Source organism: Peromyscus californicus, unplaced genomic scaffold (assembly GCF_007827085.1).
Source record: "Peromyscus californicus insignis strain IS unplaced genomic scaffold, ASM782708v3 Scaffold_11__1_contigs__length_118956290, whole genome shotgun sequence".
Classification (NCBI taxonomy): Eukaryota; Metazoa; Chordata; class Mammalia; order Rodentia; family Cricetidae; genus Peromyscus; species Peromyscus californicus.
The window spans coordinates 118,776,857-118,802,918 of record NW_026294402.1 but is presented as its reverse complement, the minus strand read 5'-3'; positions in this window follow the sequence as shown (position 1 = coordinate 118,802,918).

Sequence of the window (26,062 nt, the reverse complement as noted above, 5' to 3'; positions counted from 1 at the left end):
GGTTTTAGATCTACCTTGTTTGTGGTAAGTGAAACACTCTCTATAATGGTGGAATTTGAGGCTTCAAGTAGATAATTTTGGTTTGTGATTCCACAAAAAGACACTGGAGAGACAATTAATGTTGCTGGCTCATCTCACTGGTTCTTAAATTTTCACACAAGTCTCAGATGATCATGCTAATCTACTTTCTTCATTACTTTTTCTTTGATCTAAAAAGTTCTACTTTTTATCATGGTAGATTGGAGCATGAGCTCTGTGCTTAGTGTTTCTATGTTAAAGAGACATTGCCTCTAGAACCTCAGTTTCTCCAAGAGCAAAGAGAAAGGGGTGCTGCATTCCATCTCAGAAGATCTGTGGATGTCAGGAACTTGCTTCTAACTCTGTGCACTGTGTGTTATTAAAAAAAAGGCAAGGGAGCCACCACCCAGTTGCTTGTATTTTTGGCATCTCTTTCACCTATTTCATTATGACTCTAAGGAAGTGGTATTAAAGATAAGTGAGATTGCAGAAATGGTTTATCTTAAACACAGTGAAGTTTTTAAAAGTGTTTTTGAGTCCTACCTGGTTCATCAGACTTGCCCTTATTAATGACATTCAGAGAGTTTCTGTATCAGAAGGTATGGAGGGAGGACAAGACTGCTTTTCTGGCAGTATGTTGGTTTAAGGATCTAATTTTGAGAAGTACTGTCTCTTGGGCCTGGACTCAAAGCTAGAAAACTCCCTAATGCCAAGCTCTTCCCTTGTTATCTTTCCAAAGCTCCTGACTGATATTACATGAGCAAAGTCTTACTTCCATACCCATGATTCAGGAAAAGGCACCTAGGCAGGACAAATGTCTCAGCCTTCTCGAGCATCAGCCCAAGCCTGAGTCCCTGACTACAGCCAGGCTGACAAGCAGTTTCTAGGGTAACAGAGCCGAGACAAAGAGGTTTTAGCTTCTTGGTCTGGTGTCCTTCAGATGTTGGTAGTAGGAGACAGAAAGTTACAAGCAGTCTTGTTGAGAGAGGTTCAAACTAAGAGAGAAGCAGAGAAGTCAGGAGGAGAAAGGGGCCTCCTGATTCTCAAGGGTCCCTCCCATCTGTCATTGACCACTTTTGAGGTTCTTTTACATCTCTATCTTTAAATATCACAAAGTACCCTATATTCTTCAAATACATTCTTCTTAATTTGTTGTCTTAAATTGTCTTTAAAGTTTCAAGGGCCCTCACGTACCCTGGTAGGTGGCAATTAAAGAATTTTTTATTTATTATATTTTAGAAGGAGGCCAAGAATTAGCATTTTTAAGAGGTTCCCATTTAGTAGGATGCTACTGGTCCAGGGACTTGGAAAGTCACTGGCTTTGAAAGTAGTCTCCTCCTTATTTCTATTTACATAATAATAACTGGGAAGATTGGCCATGTTCTTCCAGATATACTGGTTTATATATTTTAATGATTCAGTCTCCAAAATGACTCTCTGAGGGGAGATTTTGTACCTCTACAGATGAGAAAACTGTTGCTGTGAGAGATCTATCTAATGTGTCCAACTTCCCTGTTACAAAGATGACAGAGCCAGAAATTGAAAGTCCAGGATGCTCTGACTTGGAAGCTCAATTTCTTCATTTGTGCTCCATCTCACTTCCCATTCCAGCCACTCTAGATTTGTCATAAACTCTATCACCATGTCCTAGACATGGCCCACATTTAGCCCTCTGTGTTTCTGTTCTCATTGGTCATCCCTGGATGCCTCTCTGCCATACACTTTGCCCAAACTTTCAGAGGCCACATCCAGTCTTGCCTTTCCTGTGAAGCCCACAGATTTCCTAATCTCTCCCTAATTCCTGTCCAAAATGTTTACAACAGCTTCCTCCTTTGAGCAGCTTTAACACTTTGTATTTGTCTTACTGTATTTTACACTTTGGGGTCATTTGTCTTCATAGTTTCATTGCAAAATCTACCAGATTCCTAAAGGTGGAGACTGATGTTTGCCTGTGGTAGTTTCAACTTGGCTCCTCTACTCACAAAATGTAGTACAGTGCCTCAAACACAGCTGGCACTGTGCAGATGTCCAAGAAGTTGAGTTACAAAAAAAAGGAGGTAGAAAATGGCTCATACCTTAACAAAGTTTCTTGGGGAACTTTGGATCTGATTTAGTAGGTCTGGGTGAGGTTGGAGGTTGGGTCTTAATAATAAGCACAAGTGCAAGCACCGAGGTTCCACACACATACACACACACACACACACACACACACACACACAAAAAAAAAAAAAAAAAAAAAAAAAAAAAAAACCCTTGGCACAGCTGTTCACTGACTTCCATTGCTTCACGATAGGACAATGATACCACCATTTGTTATAGGTATGTTCATTATTCATCCATACTGGTTCCTTGGACTGCTTTCTTGGAAACTCTCAGAAAAAAAAAATCACAAAACCTGGCCTGCTCCCTCAGAGTTCATGAGCTGAATACATAATTGTGGGTTTTGGGAGGATAGAGAATGAGGAGGCAAGAGAGAGAATGGGCAGCAGAGAAGGAAGAAATGGAGGAGGAGAAAGAAATTGCCCTCTTGGTCCCCGGCTGCTCCAGTTTCAATTTCTTAGCTCAATTCCACTTCTCACCTCTTACATCACACTTTTATCTTGGTGACTGTAGAAAGGTTGAAACTAACAACCTTTGAGTTTAAACACTGAGAGTAATTTCCTTCTGGTAGGTCATTATTACTTGCTTATCTCTCAGGTTTTTGAAACTCTCCCTCTCTCTGTTCCCAGTGGACCCCAAAGCTCTCCTACTACTAAGATGTATCAAGTTGATTTATCAGCTTCTCCAGGAGACTCACCTCCTTGCTTGTACATCAGCCTTCTCTCTGAGACAGAGAAACTGTGGATGCTATCTCATTCAAACACTATTTACACTCCTATAATTTCTGCACACCACCTCAGTGGTTGCTCTGTGTCACTATGCAATAGACTTATTCAGCTTCAAGGAACAGACTGTTTAGAGTCATTGAAGTTACCAACCTGGGGTAAGATGTACCCTAGGACTTTTCATTGCAGATCTCCTTACCCAAGTCACTGGGTAATGTTCAAATTGTAATCATGGGAAGGTAAGAAATTGAGGATGAGGCTAGACCAGGGTAGCAGAAGTGGCACCTCAAGAAATAGCTTTCATATAAAACAATCCTGTACAGGGCTCGACCTTGGTTCTTGATTCTATCCAAGCAGCTTGGTCCAGTGAGTTTGACTTAGTGGCCAAAGCACAGACATCATCTAAATCTGCATCCAATTTTCAGATAACCTATCCTTTAGGACCATGATGCAAAGGGAGAATCTTAAGGAGGCTGAGGCAATCTAGAACCAAGAAAGAATACTCTCCACAGTGAGGAGGTTTTAGCTCTGCTGTCAAACCAAGGGCAGGAATCACTTGTAGAGAGCTAATCATTACAGTTTCTCTTTCCTCTGCCACAAAGATAACCCTGCAAGTATAATACTGAATTAGGAGTCCTGTCAGTATAGATGTTGGTGGGCTTTAAAAGAGAGCACGTATTTGTTCCCTTTTATGACATCTAAAAGAGTGTGCTGGAGCAAAGTTATAATCTAATTTTTAATCTCTTATAGTTTGCCTTACTAAAAAAAATCTTTCTAAAGGATGCCAGCTATCTGTAGCATGAAACCTGTTTTTTTTTTTGTTTTTTTTTTTAATTTATTTTAATTTATTTTGCAATACAATTCAGTTCTACATATCGGTCACGGATTCCCTTGTTCTCCCCCCTCCCGTCCCCCTCACCTTCCCCCCAACGCCCCCCCCCCCCGCCCATTCCCATCTCCTCCAGGGCAAAGCCTTCCCCACAGACTGAGGTCAACCTGGTAGACTCAGTCCAGGTAGGTCTAGTCCCCTCCTCCCAGGCCGAGCCAAACAATCCTGCATAGGCCCCAGGTTTCAAACAGCCAACTCATGCAATGAGCACAAGATCTGGTCCCACTGCCTGGATGCCTCCCAAACAGATCAAGCCAATCAACTGTCTCACCCATTCGGAGGGCCTGATCCAGTGTGGACCCCTCAGCCATTGGTTCATAGTTCATGTGTTTCCATTCATTTGGCTATTTGTCCCTGTGCTTTATCCAACCTTGGTCTCAACAATTCTCGCTCATATAAACCCTCCTCATTCTCGTTAATTGGACTCCCAGAGATCCACCCAGGGCCTAGTCATGGATATCTGCATCCAGATCCCTCAGTAGTTGGATGAGGTTTCTAGCACAACAATTAGGGTGTTTGGCCATCCCATCACCAGAGTAGGTCAGTTCGGGCTGTCTCTCGACCATTGCCGGCAGTCTGTTGTGTGGGTATCTTTGTGGATTTCTGTGGGCCTCTCTAGCACTTTGCTTCTTCCTGTTCTCATGTGGTCTTCATTTACCATGGTCTCCTATTCCTTGTTCTCCCTCTCTGTTGTTGATCCAGCTGGGATCTCCCGCTCCCCCAAGCTCTCTTTCCCTCGACCCTCGCCTTTCATTACCCCCACTCATGTCCAGGCTGTTCATGTAGATCTCATTCCATTTCTCTGTCATTGGGCGATCCCTGTGTCTTTCTTGGGGTCCTGTTTTCCGGGTAGCCTCCCTGGTGATGTGAGTAGCAGACAATTCATCCTTGTTTCATGTCTAGTATCCTGCTATGAGTGAGTACATACCATGTTTGTCTTTCTGAGTCTGGGTTACCTCACTCAGGATGATTTTTTCTAGATCCATCCATTTGTCTGCAAACCTCATGATGCCATTGTTTTTTTCTGCTGAGTAGTATTCCATTGTGTATATGTACCACATTTTGTTTATCCATTCTTCAGTTGAAGGGCATCTGGGTTGTTTCCATGTTCTGGCTATTACAAACAATGCTGATATGAACATAGCTGAACAAGTGCTCTTATGGTGTGGTTGAGCATTTCTTGGGTATATGCCCAAGAGTGGTATAGCTGGATCTTGGGGGAGATTGATTCCCAATTTTCTAAGAAAGCGCCATATTGATTTCCAAAGTGGTTGTACAAGCTTGCATTCCCACCAGCAGTGGAGGAGAGTTCCCCTAGCTCCACATCCTCTCCAGCATAAGGTGTCTTCAGTGTTTTTGATCTTAGCCATTCTGACAGGCGTAAGGTGGTATCTCAGAGTTGTTTTGATTTGCATTTCCCTGATGATTAGGGATGTTGAGCAATTCCTTAAATGTCTTTCGGCCATTTGAGTTTCCTCTGTTGAGAATTCTCTGTTTAGTTCTATAGCCCATTTCTTAATTGGACTGTTGGGCATTTTGATGTCTAATTTCTTGAGTTCCTTATATATTCTGGATATCAGTCCTCTGTCAGATGTGGGGTTGGTGAAGATCTTTTCCCATTCTGTAGGCTGTCGCTTTGCCTTGTTGACCGTATCCTTTGCTCTACAAAAGCTTCTCAGTTTCAAAAGGTCCCATTGATTGATTGTTTCTCTCAGAGTCTGTGCTACTGGTGTTCTATTTAGGAAGTAGTCTCCAATGCCAATGCGTTCAAGACTACTTCCTACTTTCTCTTCTAGCAGGTTCAGAGTAGCTGGATTTATGTTGAGGTCCTTGATCCACTTGGACTTAAGTTTTGTGCACGGTGATAGATATGGATCTATTTGCAGCCTTCTACATGTTGATATCCAGTTTTGCCAGCACCATTTGTTGAAGATGCTTTCTTTTTTCCATTGTGCACTTTTGGCTTCTTTGTCAAAAATTATATGTTCATAGGTGTGCGGATTAATGTCAGGGTCTTCAATTCGATTCCATTGGTCCACATGTCGGTTTCTATGCCAGTACCAAGCTGTTTTTATTACTGTAGCTCTATAGTAGAGCTTGAAGTCAGGGATCGTGATGCCTCCAGAAGTTGTGTTATTGTACAGGATTCCTTTGGCTATCCTGGGTTTTTTGTTTTTCCATATGAATTTGAGTATTATTCTTTCCAGGTCTGTGAAGAATTGTGTTGGTATTTTGATGGGGATTGCATTGAATCTGTAGATTGCTTTTGGTAAGATTGCCATTTTTACTATGTTAGTCCTGCCTATCCATGAGCATGGGAGATCTTTCCATTTTCTGACATCTTCTTCAATTTCTTTTTTCAGGGACTTAAAGTTCTTGTCATATAGGTCCTTCACTTGCTTGGTTAGTGTTACCCCAAGGTATTTTATGCCATTTGTGGCTATAGTAAAGGGAGATGTATCTCTGATTTCCTTCTCCACTTCTTTGTCCATTGTATATAGGAGGGCTACTGATTTTTTTGAGTTGATCTTGTATCCTGCTATGTTGCTGAAGGTGTTTATAAGCTGTATCAGTTCCTTGGTGGAATCTTTGGGGTCGCTCAAGTATACTATCATGTCATCTGCAAATAGGGAAAGCTTGACTTCTTCCTTTCCAATTTGTATCCCCTTAATCTCCTTATGTTGTCTTATTGCTCTGGCTAGAACTTCAAGAAACCTGTTTTTTTATTGCACAAGTGTGATTTTGAATAACAGCTCATGGGTTACTTATCTTCTTCAAAATTGTAAGAACTCTATAATGCTGTGGGATGATCTTTTTGTACACTGTGAAGATGTGTCTTTGCCAATGTGCCTTCTGATTGGTTTAATAAAGAGCTGAATGACCAATAGCTAGTTAGGAGAGGATAGGCTGGATTTCCAGGAAGAGAGAGGAAGAGGAAATGAATCTAGGCTCACAGAGACATGGATCAAGTTGGACATAGAGATTGGAGGAGAGGAAAAAAGCCATGTGGCAGAATGTAGATTAATAGAAGCAGGTTAATTCAATTTATAAGAGCTAGTTGGGGACAAGCCTAAGCTAAAAGCCAAGCTGTGGTGATATTTTATTTGTGTTTTAATAAATAAAGCTTGCCTGGAGATCAGAGGAAAAAGCAAGTCATTATAAGTAAACAAAGAAGTCATGCAATGTTAGCACACACTTTTAATCCTATCACTTGGCAGGCATGGATCCGTCTGGATCCCAGTGAGTTCAAGGCCACACTGGAAACAGAGCCAGGTGTGGTGGCACAAGCCTTAAATTCCAGCACTAGTTAACCATGGAAGTCTGGAGGTCTATACAGACAGACAGGAAGTGACAGAGCTGGGCAGGAAGAGGAAGTGATGTGGCTGGAAAGAGAGAGCAAATCAGATGGCAGAAGAGCAAGCCATATAGGCCTAGGTAGATAGGAAGTATCTTGCATGTGGAAGCTACGGAGTTGGTGAGGTAAGTTTAGCTTATGGCTGTTCGTATTCCTCTGATCTCTCTCAGGTTTTCACTCCTATATCTGGCTCTATATTTTTTATTTAATAAGACCTGTTAGAAATTCATCTACACCAAGCTTTCATAGTTAATAAGAAGTCATGTCATTGTTTATGAGCTGTCAGTCCCAAAAGAAAGTATAGCTACACTATAATATATACATGATTTTATATATAATAAATATTATATATATAAGATTTACATATATGTATAGGTATATCATATACATATGTATATGTATATGTATACTCTATTGGCCATCTTATTGAAAGTCTTTTCCCCTTGCAAACCCCTAAATTTATTTTTTATATATTAAATTTTCTCTGGCCTACTTTGTATACAAAAACATTGACAGTGTTATACAATTAAATTTTTTTCTTTGACAACATTCAGAGTTATTTTTTCATTCTGGCTATTGATTTTCATATATTTCAGAAGTCTTCCTGCAAGTGACTCATGTGTAGAGAAGTATATTCTAAGAATATGGGCATTCAATGTTTTACTAGTTGATTTCTTTGTGATCACAGACATCCATGGATAGTTCTAATCAGATTAGATGGTCTAGTTTTAGTATTTCACCATTTGAGGTGATAGTCTTGGAAGGTTCTGGTAACAAATTTATGCAAATAATTTCACAAGTTTTATTTTATTTATACTTATTATTGAGAATAATTAGAAAATTTTGTCAAATACTTCTCAGTACTACCAATGTAATCATTTTGAATTTTGTTTTTATTTCATTGATCTACCACCTCAAGGAAACAGAGTTCCTAACTTGACCTCCTTCTCATGTTTGAGTCACATCACTTGGCAAAAGTGAATTATCCTCTTTGATAAATTAATAGATTGTGTTCATTAATATTTTGACTACTGCTTATAACTTATAAGTGATATTGGCACATAAAATGCCTTTTGCAGTCTATGTTTAAAACAGGTTTCAAAAATTAAAGTTTTCTATTTTGTCATATAATCTGAAATAACTTTTCTAACATAATATATATTTTTGAGACAGATTCTCATTATGTAGCTCAGGCTCCCCTGGAACTCATGACCTGCCTGACTCAGTCTCTCAAGTGCTAGAATTACATTCACATGCCACCAATGGTAGCCAAAAATAATATTCAAAGCTTAGGCAAAACATTCCTATGAAACTATCTGATTATGATACATTTAAAAATATACATTAACTCACCTTTTCAGTTTTTCTAACTTAATCAACCTATATTTCTATTCCTTGGGTTAATTTTGATGACTTTAATTTTATTACAAGATTCCCCATTCCTTCAAGTTTTCTAACATTTTTGCCACAGAACTCTGTATAGAATCTATCAATAATTTTTCATCACTTCTTTGTTGATGAGTATCTCCTTTCTCATCCCTAATGAATGGTTATTTCACAGAAAGCAAATTCAAATGGCTAGCAAACATAAAAGCATTCTCAATATGTAAGTTAAGTTACAAGTGAGATGTTTCATCTCATTAAATTTGGAAGAGTGGGATGTGCTTGAACATTTAGTAAGGCAGAAAGAAGTAAGAAGTCTCTTCATATATTGAAAGTGGAAAATAAGAAAACAATTGTGATAATTGTTTCAAAAAGAAATCTTGCAAGAAAATTTTAATTTAAAATAGATATCTTAGCCGGGCGGTGGTGGCGCACGCCTTTAATCCCAGCACTCGGGAGGCAGAGCCAGGCGGATCTCTGTGAGTTCGAGGCCAGTCTGGGCTACCAAGTGAGTTCCAGGAAAGGCGCAAAGCTACACAGAGAAACCCTGTCTCAAAAAACCAAAAACAAAAACAAAAATTAAAAAATTAAAAAAAATTAAAATTAAAATAGATATCTTGGGGCAGATAGATGGCTTAGTCAGTTAAGGTGCTTGCTACCAAATCTGAGGACCTGAGTTCCAACCTCAGAACCCATATGGAAGTTAAAGAGGATCTTCATACCATTCTCTGACCTCCTCATGTGCAACAAGGCATGTGTGAATGCTAAACACATGAGTGCACACACACATGAAAATAAATCACATAATATAATTTTAAATAAATAAAACACATCTTTTCCTACTGACATGGTGATACATGCCTGCATTCTAGTACTGAGAAACTGAGACAGGAACCTTGAAAGTTTCAGGCTATGCTGAACTACATAAAGAGAAACTGTATCAAAATCAAACAAATCAAACTAAAACAATAAAAAAAGTAACATGTATGCCCCTCCTGGGAATGTATGATGTGAAAATAGATGTACCAATAATGGTGTGTGAAGATATTTAAGTGAAGGAGGTGCTGGAAAATATTAATCTAAAATATTAAAAGAGTCAATGAGTCACATACCATCTATACTCTACAATATTATTATGCTTATTAAAAAGGAGTTAGAACTGTAACAGTTGATTTGGGGGCTTTTTAGAATTAAGAATATGTGAAGAACTGTGTATGGTGTGTCATAAACAGGATAGCTATGGAAGCACTGAGAGTGTGTGATGTCCATATCATTTACAGGTGTTAGAGAATGGTAGGGAAAAAAAGAGAGAAACAAAAACTACTAAAAGAAAAGGACACCTTCACTTGCACATGTATAATAACTCATAAGTGCAAAATTGTATATATGATTTTGTATTTGGCATAAATAAAGTAGGAGGAAAAACAGAGATTTAAAAATCTACTGGATAGTAGGATTCCCATAACAAAGTGAGAAATTAGCAAATTTGAAGAAATACAACTGAGAGCAAGTAGATATAACATCATGGTGGGGATATGCTTATACCTCCTTTTGTATGAGCAAGGGAAAGGGAAATGTTTTCCCTTGTTTTAATACATATTTAAATAGCAAGACATCACTTGCTATAATACATATGTATTCCTTTTCTAACCTGACATCCATCAGAAAGGAATAGTAGAAGATAAAGTGAACAGTGACTATTGTTGTTTTATATAAAAGCATTTCAGAACAGATAATACAGAAGTCAGCCCCAGGGCTAGATGACAGAAGATATGGCAAGGGCATAGTCATCTATGGGCTACAGCTAGAGGTGAGCTGAGCCCGTGTCATCATGCCCATACTTTTCCTGAAATGTCAGTTTCCACTGGACTTTCAGGGTGTGCTCAAATTGGTTGCCTGCAACCAATGAGCAAAGGGGAAATTTCACCAATATAACTTATTCACAACAATAAGAAAAATAAAAAGAAACAAGATAAGTACTGGGAGAAACAGCAATACTCACTTGTTCAAGCAGTATTTCAAACATCTCTGTTACTTATATAATGTTTCGCCTTTCTTTTGGCTACCATTTCCCTGGACAGCATCTTTGGAAAATGACCCAATCTGTCATTTCTTGGCCATCTGTATGTACCAGACTGCAGTAGTTTTCACTGACTCTTGCTTTTTGATGAAATCATGTAAGAGATCTTACTTTATGTAAAGATCTTACTTTGATGAAATTATTTAAGAGATCTTACTTATTATGTATACTTTCCCAAAACCATCCCTCTCTTGTCTAAGGAACTGATGGGGTTTGGTGGCACCCACTGTTTTCAATTAAATAGCACATTTCAGATTCACTTACAGAAACATTTTAATTTGGACACAGTCCTTAAACTAGTGGAGCCTAGGTATTTGTGGGCAGGGAGACAGTGTATTGCTAACCCAAGTTGGTCACCACATCTGTACCCTCCTTCTATTTTCACCTCGGAATTCCCCAGTCTATGCTTCCCAGTGTGGAGACTAGATTATCTCAAATTTTAAGGTCTTGTTTCAGAGAGCAACTTGGCTAAACATTTGCATAATTTTTAAATAGTCTATTGACATTTCAGATACAGAAAAAGGAAAATATGGTAGCAAAGTGCCATCAGATTTCTAGTAAGACTTTCTGAAACATCTACAGTCCTAGAATTAAGTAACATATGCTGCTCTCTTTTTTTATATTTTAATACTTCATAAGTCATAAAATATAAAATAATATATAGATTTTGACAAGTTTAGAAGTTCTTTATATAGAGATTTGGCACCATACATAATGGGATCGAAAGGTAATAAGAAACAGTCAAAGAATGTAATTGAAAGCATCTGGTTTGGGCTTCAGTGTTGACCTTGCCTTTTAGAAACCCCCCAAAGCCTACATCAATGTCTCTTTGAGAGTTTTGAGCTTTTGTGATGTCAGAGGCTCTGTGATTGTGAAGATCACCATGATATCAATGCATAAAACAGAAGTACAGGCTTATTATAAAAATGAATGGACAATTTCAAATATAACTAAGCATTTGGGTGTAATATAAGTGAAATCACCCTTTGTTCTTCACATGTTGAAAATCTATTAGCCATTAAACTATAAATGTATATTGAAAACTACAAGGTAAAATGCTGTAACAATGCTGATAATATGTTAACTTTATGTGCAAAAATTATATTTTTCAAATGATAAAATAACTAGAAATAAAGTTGGAAGTTAAGGTAGGAAGTACTAAGAGAGAAACATGGTAGAGTCCTTGTCTAGCATATTTCAACCTCCAGTTTGGTCACCAGCATAGAAAAATAAATATGTAGGAATATAAAAACTCAGTACAATAATAATATGTATGAAGAAGAAAAGCACCAGAGAAAAGAAAACCCTTGTGGTGGTATTGTGTTTCCCAAAATATTGTGCACCCTAATAAACTTATCTGGGGTCAGAGACAGAACAGCCACTAGATACAAAGGCTAGAAAATGGTGGCACTCACACCTTTAATCCTAGCATTCCAGAGGTAGAAATCCCTCTGGATCTCTGTGAGTTCAAGGCCACATTGGAAACAGCCAGACATGATGACACACGCCTTTAGTCCCAAGAAGTGAGCCTTTAATCCCAGGGAGTGACGGCAAAAACAGAAAGATATATAAGGATGGAGACCAGAAACTAGAAGCATTTTGGCTGGTTAAGCTTTTAGGCTTTGAGCAGCACAGTTCAGCTGAGACCCATTCTGGATGAGGACTCAGAGGCTTCCAGTCTGAGGAAACAGGATCAGCTGAGGAACTGGCGAGGTGAGGTGGCTGTGGCCTGTTCTGCTTCTCTGATCTTCCAACATTCACCCCAGTACCAGGCCCTGAGTTTGCTTTTATTAATAAGACCTTCTAAGATTCATGCTACAAACCCTCAAAATATATTATATGCCACAGATCCAACTTTGAAACAAGATATTTCATACATAGAATATTTTGTAGATACAGTCCTTGTTTTCAGAAGGCAACTGAGAACATAGAAGCTAAAATTCTAGTGAAAATTCTGTCAAAAGCATTGCCAAAGTATTCAATAATTTTTGAAAGTTTGATTTTGAGATGTGTTTATGCTATGAATTATAGGTTCAATGATCCATATAGAAAACATTTGACTCTGAGTCCTGATGCACACAGTGATGAGAACTTGTGGATTGCTTCCAGACTAATATGGTTTGACCAGCCAAGCCCCCGTGAAAGGTCTCCAATGATACCATGGCCCAGATCATCCAATATCCAAAATCAGCTTCAAGGCGACTGGCTCAGAGAATATAGCCCTCACAGACTACTCCAGTCAGGACTTCACCATAATCCTAAAATTTTCTCAGGATCTCCATAAGAATACAGCACCCATTATCATCAGGAAGTAGCCTAGAAAACTATGCCCACATTCCCAAAAAAATGGATTATGGATGTTTTTCTTTGTTTAGCTTGTTGGTTACAAATTGTTATTGGTAATACTCAATATTTTTCTAAAAGAAGAAAGGGGGATATGATGTGGAAATATAGGATATAGATATGATAGGATAAAAGGATGGATTGTTAAACCTACTTTTAAACAACAACTTTTTTGAAATGTTTTACATGCTATAGATTTTAGTTTATTACGAATTTAAAGTTAATTATGTTATACTGTATGTATATTTATACTATTGTTTAAGGTATTATGTTTGTACAGCTCATTTGAAATTGTAATGTATAATTAAGAAATACAGATTAGTAATTAGTCATCAATGATAATCAAACTTATAGTCATGTTAGTTAAGTTTTCTAGGTATACATAGATATATTTCAATTAGGTAGACAATCTTTAAACACTTTAAAGACAGTACAGAATATGGCATTTAAAATGTTTTAAAAACTTAGACTTTATAGACATTGAGACATGTCTGCTTCTGGCAACACCAATTTACTTCAAAGAGAAAAATTGGCATTGAAGACACTCCATATGGAGTTTATTTTCTTCTTGGCAAAAATAGCCACTTGGACAAGAGGCTGCTCTTACCTGAACTGCTGATAATACGTTATATAAACTGGACATGCAGGACCCATAGGAAGGTGACCACTGAACTTTGCAAGGTGAGATCGTCCCTCAGGTTCCTGCTTCACAGAAGAAACTGCCAGACATTCTACAGAAAAAAAAAATATGACTGAAAGACTAGTTCTATGGGCTGAAGATGGATGCCCCAACTTTACAGAGGAACTTTGGGTGATTGTCCAGGCAGTCAGCTGTTTCTGTCATTCTAGATTTGTGGAAGTTGCTTAAAATGTTCTTCCTGTTTACTTAGGTATTATATACTTCTGGAGTCTTTGATGTAATTGAAGACTACATAGTTATAGTTAAAATTTTCCTTAGTTATGATAAAAGATAAATTAGATATGAAACTTTAGACTCACAAATATAGGATAGATGATAGAATATTTTCTTTAATTTTGCAAAATACAAATAGACTAGATATTGTAAGTGTAATTCTTGCTTGATAACTGTTTGTTATATATAATTTTACTATGTTAAAGTTAAAACCTTCCTTTTTGATTAGACAGAAAAGGGGAAGTGCGGTGGGACGTCGTTCTGTATGCTGTGAATATGTGTTGCTCTGATTGTTTGATAAATAAAATGTTGATTGGCCAGTAGCCAGGAAGGAAGTAAGGGCAGGACAAGCAGATGAGAATTCTGGGAAGAGGAAGGGCTGAGTCAGGAGTCACCAGCCAGATATAGGAAGCAAGATGTCAAGGCAGAACAGAAAGGTACCAAGCCATGTGGCTAAACATAGATAAGATTTATGGGTTAATTTAAGTGTAAGAGCTAGTCAGTAATAAGCCTGAGCTAATGGCTGAGCAGTTATAATTAATATAAGCTTCTGTGTGCTTACTTGGGGGATGTGAGTAAGAGAGATTTGTCCTGACCGCTGGCCAGCCAGGACACAGGAAAACTTCCAACTACATGAAGGGACTGGTCCTGTGGAACATAGCCGCAGGGTCATCAAGACTCCTGGCAACAGCTGGATATCCTGGAGGTGTTTTGGAGAGGGTCTAGCATTGATGATGTACCAGAAGCCAGAGGCCTTGAACCACACCAACAACTCATTGCAATGAACATCTGCAAGAAAAACTGAATGAACAAAAGAGTATATTTCGTGACACACCACAGATACCAATGCCACTAAGAAGAGGTGTTGGAGAGGTGGGAAATATGGAGGAGTGAAGTGGTTTTGTTTGTTTGTTTTGCTTTGTTTTTAATTAATATATTTTTAAAGTTTCTTATGGTGGGGGCATGACCTGGGGATAAGGGCACATATGGAGGGACTGGGAAATGAGTGGGATTGAGGTGCATGAAGTGAAATTCCCAAAGAATAAATTAAAAATTGTTAATTAAAAAAAGAAGGAGAGAAAATAGTACTGGCATAAGGAGGACATCTTGACAGCATATGGAGACCCCACCATTTTCCCTGTTCAGAGACGTACATGAAAGAAAAGTTGAAAGACACATAGAATTTGAGGCCTTTTACCAAAAAATAAATAGTAATAATAATGTCAACCACATTGCTGCCTGATCCATTATTAGATTCAAAGATTGAGAAAAAACTTTACTCAGAAGTATCTTTGGAATCTCCAATGCATGGAGATGTATTAGAAATGGCTTGGATTCCTAAGAAGGCATATACCCAGTAGAGGCATATGCTCAGAATCTATCAGGGTGCATGATCTCAGGTAGCAAAGGTTAAGGTCAGGGAAAGAAAGCAAGAAAGAAAAACAGGCCAGAGATGCAGCCTGTGAGATCTCTTCAGACTTCCTAACAAGCTATGAGGTGATTCTCAGAACCCAGAGAGTAGATGGGGGAGATACACATTTTTCCATCAGCTCTTGCTCCTCCCAGGAAAAGCTTGGCCCCACTGAGCCACAAGACCCCTTCAAGGGCATTTGTGTGGGTGAGAAGTGTTGTGGAGGACAGGCAGTGAGAGGCATCAACCAGGCCTAGGCTGGGAACCTTTGGGCCTCATCTATGTAAGGCTAACAACTGGAGCCCCGTGGAGAGGCCAACGTTAGACATGGTGCCACAACATGTCCAGAAAGTCTCTAAAAATACCCTGAAATCTTTTTCAAACTGTACCCAATGAGGTTACATCATCACAAGAGATGCTATCTTTAATTCCAGGAGCTGAAGAACAGAGAAGCTGCTACCTTAGCTGATTATCACAATAGATAAAGTGAAATAATTCGGTGACAACTTCACCATGAACATACCTGAGATGATACAGCAAACACCAAACCTAACTCCCAACCAACCTCAGTTGGAAACAAATGACTCCTTGGCACCCTTTACTTCCCAAAATGTGGACACAGGAACTGTCAAATATTGACAGAGTAGAGGAGTGATTGTATCTTAACCGTGACATTAAATGTAAAACTCAGAGCATTCATTGCCAATGATATATTTGCAACTTAAATGCTCATTTTAAAATAAAAGTTTAGAGTAGCCTTACATCCTGGTGCTTTTTCTCTATAATGAGGGCAACTCTTTGCTGTGACCAGGTGGCTTGTATTTTTAGCTAACATTGGACCATTCAGCATTAGTCTCACCTGTGTAGTGAGCTATCCTCTAATTTAGTGCTGTTTTAATAACCTAATAGTACTTTGGTGACTACAATGAATAGGGCTTGTTCTTTGTTCTGGTTTGCCAGTTTCTTTTAACTTCCAGGGAGTTCTATGCAGTACAGAATTCCACTTGTAATGTCATCATTCTCTCCTATTTTTACTTTCTTTTTGCTTTTATTCTCTGACCTGATAACATAACATTTTAAAGTTATTCTTTATAAAAATGATACTACTGCTTAAGAAAGAAATTAAAGACAGCTGTTCTCCACCTGACCACTCCCCTAGGCAGTCACTCTCCTGTTTGTCCACTGCTGGTTTGGTGCTTGCCTACATGTGGTAAGTGATAGGTGAGGTTCACTTTAACCAACACATATTGACTTCCTGTCCTTGTAGTGTTAAGCTCATCACACTTCCTATCCCTCCCCACATCCTCTCAACACTGTTATTTGATAGTTTCTGGTTAATCACTAGGTTTTGTTCATGCTATTGCAACTGCATAAGTATCAAGCTCCTTTGACTTGCTGTTTCATGTTCTTAAAGTTAATGGTGGGCTCCCCCTTCCCCAATTTAATTAGCTTATATTTTCATATTTAGCAAAATTTTTCTAAATTTCCCCAGTTCAATCTTTCATGAGTCCAACAATAATCTTCCAAAATACTCAAAACTCCCTTGTTTTCCCTGACTGGATGCTCAGAGAGCTTGGATTCCCCTTTTCCATGCTTCTGTGCAGAAAAACAAAACAATAATAACAGCAACAAAAAATGTGATCTCTGTTCTGCTGAAGTGTGTATTTTGTCTCTTCCTGAGAAAATGTAAATTGTTGGTAAAGTTTTTTAAATCCTTACATTTCTAAATAAGTCCATATTCTGCTTGTAGCATATCTAATAATTTAGCTCTAACAGTAACACTGCCATGCCATCATCCTTTACCATCCAAAGTGCTGTTGAAAACCCAACAATATGTCTCTGTGTCTCCTACTGTCTGTCTTTTTCTTTAATAACTCTCATCAGTTCTGAGGGAGTTAGCTCTATACCCATTTATCTTGCCAGGCATCTGGAGCTGGTTCATTATAAAGACCCTTGACTATGTCCTGTTCTGGAGACTTCCCCCAAATCACTCCTCCTACTGCTTTGTGATAACATCCTTGCCAAAATTACTTTTAATATTTTCAAACTTCTTAGTCAAAAAATTTAAACTATCTAATTTTATGACCACTAATTTTTCTCTTATCTCCCTGTGGACATTCTTCTAAAAGTGACAATATTACACAATTGTTAAGGCATGGGCTCTGATGCCAGATCCTAACTTCAAATCCCATTCAGGCTTGCGGTTGGAATAATGCTATGCTCCCTTCTACAAGAAAGAATTATTAGGTTATTACGGACACGAGGGGAGACTGTTTGACTATGTATGGGCCACCAAGTTACCATAACACTCAGTTGTTTATTATGAACTGACAACCTTCTGACCTACTTTACAAAAAAAAAAAAAATGGAGTCAAACAGTACAGACTCATAGAGGAAAACGGTACACACAGAATTAAATCCATAAAGCTTATGAAGGCACCATAGAAGACCATTCATACCAGCTTTAGCCTTGATCCCAACATCCTGCCATCCTTAGGCTCATGTGCTCACAGTAAGTATACTAGATGATCTGCCTGAGGATGTACCCATTCTTGTCTAGCCTGAGAGCTGTGTTCTCTGCTTTTGTCAGCCTCTGGTAGATTATCATTTACAGCTCCTCTCAGGAGCAGCCCTCAAGTACAATAGAAAAGAAATCAAATAAGTACGGTTGTTTTAAACCAGTGTTTGCAGACACATTGTTATGTAGTCATAGATTGCCTATACCATTCTATCTCCAGCCCTTAGCTTTGAAGAGATAGTCTTCTAGGGGCCTAGCTCATCAGACCTTATGATCTTCACTGAAACAAGAGGCCGGCATTTTCTCTGGGTTTATTTGACACCTTCAGCCATGTGTTCATCAACCCATTCAGAGTTTTGTTACCTCTACTTCCCAAATTCACTCAGCACAATTCTGATGACAGTGTCCTATTAGATGTTGAGGTAAGGAGGTCCCTGCAGACCAGAATGAAGCAAATAATCCAGTAATATCCTAATCCTGTAGCAAGACAGTAAAGTACTCTCCAGGGCTGTGGATATAGACTGGTAATAGAACAATTACCTAGCATGTGAAAGGCCCTGAGTTCAGTGAAATGACAGATGGAAAGGAGGAGATAGAGGGAGAAAGGAAGGAGGGAGGGAGGGGAGGAAAGAAGGCAGGAAGGCAGGCAGGAAGGAAGGAAAGCATGAAGGCAGGAAAGAAGGAGAAAAAAGAAAAGGAAAGGAAAAAGAAGAAAACTCTGCCCCAGTAATGGAAAGCAAGCTGCTTCTTCAGGTGGCCTTCTACATACACCCAATGCATAAAAAACCTTTCCTGATCAGAGGGCAACAAACTCCAGCCCCATAAAGACCTTTGTGAGGATATACCCTGCCCCTTCACTGATACCTCATCTATAGTTCTTTTCCCATCATAATCACAGAGTTCAGTAATAGTAACAGAAAACATCTTTGCCAACACTCATTTAGACTAATATCTATGTACCAAATACCATAACTGTAATGATATACTTCATCCAGGAAAAAAATGTAAATAAGCATACAATTAAGTCATCATTGCATTCAGTTGTACTATCCACTGTTCTCTAAGAATAAGAACCATCAGATCACTCTCTTGTTTTATTTTGACTTGTTTGCCTTAACAGCCATATTTGACAAGTAAATGGAAATATGATGGGAATCAAGGTATCTATGTTTTTCTTGTTTTCCTCATAGGACAAAGTAGTGGTTTAAATGATCTACACTGTCTTTCAAATAGCTCCCTCCTAGTCTTTTCTCTCATAACAATAATCTCTATCCTGAAACCTCAACAGGAACCTCGCCCAGTGTGAGGACATCCATTCTCACACTTGGGGGCTGGTGCAAAATAAGGTGAGCTCAAAGCCAGATTCAGTTTACAGTGGTATAAAGTTCCATCAAAACTCTACCACTTGGCTCTAAATACAGCCACCCTGGAGATGACCAAATGATTTCCTTCATCCTTTAGATTTACTATAACTTACACCTGGCATCCATTCAGCCCCCAAATTTGTGGTTTATTTTTTTAATGTTAATTTTTGGTAAAAGTACAAAATAATGGATCTCATTGTGAGAGTGTCATACATATGTAACATTTAATCTTTCCCCTCCCCAACTGTCCTTTTCTGTCCCTCCTCTCCTCTTCTTTCTCTTGCTGGTCTTTGTCCTCCTTCCTCCTCCCTCCACCCAGTAATCCTTCTACTCTACATGCACACACACTACACACACACACACACACACACACACACACACACACACACACACACACAGAATATGTGTTAAATCAAGATTTTATATAAGACAAAGCATGAAATATTTTGTCTTTCTTTTTCCTGTTACCTTCTCTTGTTCCACTCTTCCTCCTTCCTTTAGACCTCTTCCCTCCCTGTCATAGTTTCCATATTACTTTTATGTCCTATGTGTGTACATATTTATACAACATATATTATATTTGAATCTAGACTGTGTTGATGAATGAGCATGCACCCTGAGGATCTGAAGTAGCAATAACTGTTTTTCATATATAAAAGTTTAGGTTTATGATTCTTTTAAGATTCCTTATAAGATTACTTTTGAGATAATAAATAAGGTGATTTACCCTTTCTTTGTAATCAAAAAATGCAGCCTGCCAGTAAAAGAACTGGCTGAGATAATACTTTGTTTGTTTACACTCAATCTATTAACAAGTAACTTGGATATGAATGTATGTAGGCTCTTGGGATAATTTGTTTTTCATCTATAAAATGTAAGATGTTTAATCATGTGAGGGAAATGGGAAAGATGTTTTTTACATGTATTCATTATAATCATTTACTTGAAAAATAGAATGTAACCACATTGTAATTTTTATATTGCCTGAAAGAGTTTGTTGGCATATATAAGCTGTAAAGGAAAAATAAGAGAGAGAAAAGAGATAGAACAGAGAAAGACCTTAACAGTGTATATGTGTTTTTCCCCTTTTTTGGGCAGCCCTAGAAAGTTAAGTTTAGCCCCCCTTGCCAATCCCTGAGAATTAAGTTTTACTCCCTCAGAAAAGTCAAGTTGAGTAATAGTCTGCCAACTCCACTGGCTCCCCCTCAAACCCTGAGCTTCTGGAGACTAGTCTTTGTGGCAGCAATAATTTGCTTTCTTGGAAATAGCCATTCTGATTAATGTAAGATGAACTCTCAAAGAAATTTTAGTTTGCACAACTAAGGATGTAAAATTTTCCCTATTAGCAGTATATTATTCCAGCAAAATTGTGTAAGACAAGTTGCTAAACCGTCTTATTAATAAAAAACCCAGAGCTAGATATTGGAGTAAAAACTGAGAGATCAGGGAAGCAGAAAGATGCCAGCCATGTTCTTACCACTAGAAATCCTCAGCCAAAGAGAGAGCCACTTCCTGTGTACTCATGCCTATATCCTTTCTGTGCCCTGCCATCTCATTTCCTCTCTTTGCCCAGCTGTTGTGCCCAGATCGAGACCCCCAGAGAGACCACTGAAGACAAGCATGCCAGAATGTAAAAGCAAGGTTTAATTTGGGATATCCAAATACAAGCCTAGGCAGGGACTTTGTCCAACAGATCCAATGCAGTGGAGGCTGGAGGAAGTGCCCACCTCTTGCAAGCTCAGTTTTTAAAGGCAAAAACCACAAGGTTACATCATTTAGGGGTGCTAGTACAGGTACAATTCTGATTGGCTCGCTTCCAGGGGCTTTCTAGAAATCATGGCTTAATCTTACTTCTAAGGGAGTGGTTACCCGCCACCATTTCTCATTGGCTGCCCTCAGGTGGGGACATTTCTGTGGTCAGTTACCCTGGAAACCAGGGAGAGGACATTCCATAGTCCGGCAGCCATTACCTCGTGACTACCTTGTGACTCTGTACTTTTACACTTCCTAGTTTCTGGAATCTAAACTGACTGGTTTTAGTAACTCATGGGCTGTACATAAAGGGAGAAATCTCAGGCCTTAGTTTTAGGGTGAAAGCATTTTGGTCTTATTTCTAAGATGGCTCATTTTGGTCTCACACAGCTACATCACTTCCTCTTTCTGTGCAGCTGTATCACTTCCTGTCTATCTGTACAAATGTGAGACCAAAATGAGCCATCTTAGAAATAAGACCAAAATGCTTTCACCCAAAAACTAAGGCCTAAGATTTCTCCTTCTAGGAATAGGCCAAGTCAGTCCAGATTCCAGAAACCAGGAAGTGTAAAAGTACAGAGTCACAAGGTAGTCACGAGGTAATGACTGCCAGACTATGGAATGTTCCAACGCTGGTTTCCAGGGTAACTGACCATAAAAATGTCCCCACCTGAGGGCAGCCAATGAGCAATGGTAGTTATGAAATTGCAATAAAAATAATTTTTAGTTGGGGGTCACCACAACATAAAGAATTATATTAAAGAGTCACAGCATTAGGAAAGTTGAAAATCACTGCTCTATAGCATCCCAAAAAATGTCCTACTAGCTGGAGACCAAGCATTCAAATACAGAACCTGTGAGAGATATTTCACATACAAACTATGGCACATGGTCACAGAAAGGTTCCAGCTGCTAGATGCCTTCAAGGGAAGCCATTATGCTCTCTGGTTTTGATGGTCCATATCTTCCTCATACTGGAGAACAAAAGCTTCTTCCTCCACTCATCATCATTCCTAAATGTGAAGTGTTCAGGGAAGACTTCCTGGAGGGCCAGCTCTTAAAGGCAGGATGCTACACAAGGTTGGAGGTGCAACCTGATACATTGTTTCATCTCTTGGTTTTATGTCTTGCCACTTTCCCATCCTGGTATTAAAAGAAAAATCTCACTTTTTACTAACTAATTCACATACATGTCCCTTCTCTAGAAGTTCAGTGTCAACAGTTTGCTTTCTAGAACTCATTCACATATCTCTTCTTCTTTCTTTTTAAACTTTAACCTAACTTTAACTAAGAATGGCTATAAGGAAAGGTGTAGATGTGTCTTTACAGAATGGAAGAATGAAGGAGCACCAGTCCTCCAGATGGTCTTTAGCTCCAGCAGTTCACGCAGTTCCCCTCTAAGCCACAGTCTGTCGTCCCACCTCTCTTTTCATTTTCCATGTCAATTGGCCTAGCTTAGAACAGAATGGGATCACCACCCTTGGATCAAAAAGGTCCAGAAAATCTGGGAGGCCTAGTAATGCCACAGCATTCATGATGAGCCAATGCCACACCCCATGGGCCATACTCTTAAGTTTACACTCTTAACATTTATGATTCTTAATTTTGACAGAAGTGTCCTTGCTTCTAGACATCTCCCACAACTAGCTCATCTGTTCTGTTCTATGCTGACCATCCTCTCTAAATGTCCTCTATCCACTCCTAACTGTACCTCTGCTTAATCTATACCCTTGCTCTCCACAAAGATGTAGCATCCTACCTTTAAGAACTGGCCCTCCAGGAAGCCTTCCCTGAACACTTCACATTTATCATATTTTCTCTTTTATGACCAATTTCCTTCCGATGCTAAATGTTGTCTCCTTGTGCCACTCAGGTTCCCAGGAGGAAACAACTGACATGCTCAAATTGGGCAATTTAAGGAAAGTTTACAAGAAGATAGCAGGAAAATGGGAGAATATATTTCTTTGAGGTACTGTATTGAGTGTCAGTGAGTCAAAAGGAGGAGGTTAAAAGGAGCTCTGTACTCAGGAAGCTCTACTCATGACCTATAGAGTTGACTAATAAATAGAATCTTCTTTGCCTCCCTATCCACTTTCAGTTCTTCCAGCCCAAGAAGCTGTTGGTCACAGTGTCAGATTTCAGTATATAAATTGGGCTATGCTTATTAGAGGCTACAGCCCCTACATATTAAAAATTCCCATGCATATACTGGCAAGTCTAGGCTCAATCCACCCTCAAACAGCAGAAAGTAGAATGAGGGTGGGCTTCATAGATGCCTGTGTCTTTTTCTTTGATAATCTCTATTTGTATATGTTTTTAGCATACTTATTATTTAGTCTCCTATAAGACCTCTTGGAAGAAAATATGAATTTTGATTTAAGCAAAGGTAGTAGAATTTCATAGGTCTTGAACTGTAACCAGCCTTACCAAAGCCCTACCTCAGAGGAAAGTAGAAATTGACCCAGAAAATAAACAAGAATTTCCCATCTTCTGTCACTCTCTCCTGCTGTCACTGCATCACACAATTCCTGGGAATACAAATAGTACCTCCTAGTGTTTTTCAACACAGGTGGAAAAGATAGATATAGGTATTCTAGAGTTTCTTGTAATATCATCAAAAGCCCAACTTTCCTGGCACATGAGCACACTCTCTGCTTGGGTCTGGCTGTGGTCAATGCATTGTCATTGGCTGGTGCTCTCTGGTGTTATCATCTACTACAACTGTAGGGAAAAGAGATGCTGGCAAGGAAAGAACTTGATCTAAGGAAGGTTGAAGACAATTTGTCAGCACCTCTAATTGAGCTTCTGAATTGCTGTGGCTTCTCCATCTGAGACCCCAGTCCACCCGACCCCAGCTTTTCTGTGTCCATATGTCTGTCTATCTATCTGTCCTTTATTCATTCCCTTGTTGTGCCTGTCAGGTCAGTTCCTGGAACTGTGCTGGACATAGCACTCATGTTTGTGTTCATATATACATATTTAAATCATGGAATTTCTTTTTCTTTATCCCATTTCTCAGCCAGGTCCTTGGTCTCTACTACCTAATTAAGTCCTACCAACTGCTCTGCCTGGACTTCAGAGAGTTGAAGTTTGAAGGCTATAATTTGAATCAACAGAACTCATAGAGTATAAACTTTACATTGATGCCTCACTGTTCCTTTGACTTCAACTAGAGACTGTCATTATTCTAGACATAAAAGAAAACTTAGGCAATCCTATAACTTTTTGTTATCACACTAAGGTACAAAAAGTCCCATGATTATCTGAAGTCACAAAAGAATTTCAACTTCTGAGAAAGGTCCAGGGTGTGCAATTTTGTTTCCTTGGGACTTGCCTGAGAACATGGTAAGAACTGAGTAAATATATGCTGAATGAATAGATGGTAAGTGAACAAATGAATGTAAGGGCAATGATATCCTCAATGCACCTTTACTGAACAATGGGAGTATGCCTGGTCCCACTGCTGATGAAGGTGGTGCAACTCTACCATTTCCTTCTCCATTTCTGCAGTCTAGTTTACAGAACTTGAACCTTCAGTTCCTCCTTCTCTCTAATTATTTAACAAAGTCTGAATCTACTTGGGATATGGGGAGACTGAAGATGATATCCCCCAATTTCTACATTATCCAACAGAGGACATTAAGACTAAAAGAAGTGAAATAACTTGTTACAGGTCAGAAGGTAAATTTATAGCAGGAAATCAAGAGAGAGAGAGAGAGAGAGAGAGAGAGAGAGAGAGAGAGAGAGAGAGAGAGAGAGAGAGACTCCCAAAGTCTATATGTTGACAGCTTGGTTCCCAGAATGGCAATACTGAAAGGCAGACCTGTAGGAAGTTGGGTCTAGTAAGATATCTTTTGGTTATCAAAAATGTGCCACCAAAAGGGATTGTGTGACCCAGGCATCTTCTTGGTTCATAGTGTAAGTGATTTTCTCCAACACATGCTCTATACTGTTACCAAAGACCCAAAATTTAGAGCTCATGCATCTGGAGATTCCAGGCATGAACTCAATTTACCTCTTCTGTTTATAAATTACTGCAGATATTTCACTATAGCAATGCAAAGATGACAGTATACTGATTTTTTTTCAAACATAGATTTCTCCTAGTACTTTGACTCTTTTTTCATTCTGTCCCTTGGTCAGATTCTCCTCAGGGTGTTTCTCACAATGATTACCACCCACTGTTCTTACCTTTCCCCCATATTTGACTCACTTCCTAACTTATCGCCTTGGGTAGTTTTGGGGCTTCTGGCCCATCTTCTATTATTGCCATATGTAGCTGGAATCTTAGAGAGTCTTATTAATAAAATCAAACCTGAGGCCAGTTATTGGGGTGAATGCTGGAAGATCAGAGAAGCAAAACAAGCCACAGCTACCTCACCTCACCAGTTCCTCAGCTGATCCTGTTTCCTCAGACTGGATGCCTCTGAGTCCTCATCCAGAATGAATCTCAGCTGAACTGCTGCTCGAAAGCCTGAAAGCTTAACCAGCCAAAATGCTTCTAGTTTCTGGTCTCCACGCCTTATATATCTTTCTGTTTTTGCCATCACTCCCTGGGATTAAAGGCTCACTTCTTGGGATTAAAGGCGTGTGTCATCATGCCTGGCTGTTTCCAATGTGGTTTGGAACTCACAGAGATCCAGAGGAATTTCTGCCTCTGGAATGCTAGGATTAAAGGCGTGTGCTACCACTGCCTATCCTCTATGTTTAATATTGTGGCTGTCCTGTTCTCTGACCCCAGATAAGTTTATTAGGGTGCACAATATTTTGGGGAACACAATACCACCACAGCCATATCTTCTTAATGCACAGAGTTGAGATTTATCCCCATGAAATAAGGTCTTCAATAGCCTTTCTTGCCTTCTTAACAAAGCTTGAGATCATGGCCCATCCTCATCTGTTCATCCCATATTTCTGTCCACTTATGATGAACATTCCCATTGAATTGAATGGGCATTCTACAAACTCTTGCTTAAATTGTTCCAAATTCTTCCTGTTCTTCACATACCTATTCAGAAACCCCTTCTTCCATGAAGTCATTCTTTACTCAAGTTACAACCAAAAATGATCTGTCCTTTTTTGATCTGGCACCAAGTGTCTATCCCTTTACATAGATAGATTCCTTTGTTCTTATTTATCCTACTTGACTGAGGTCTTTTGAGGTCAGGGTTGATGTTTTTTTCTTACACATTGGATTCCTCACTTAACCCA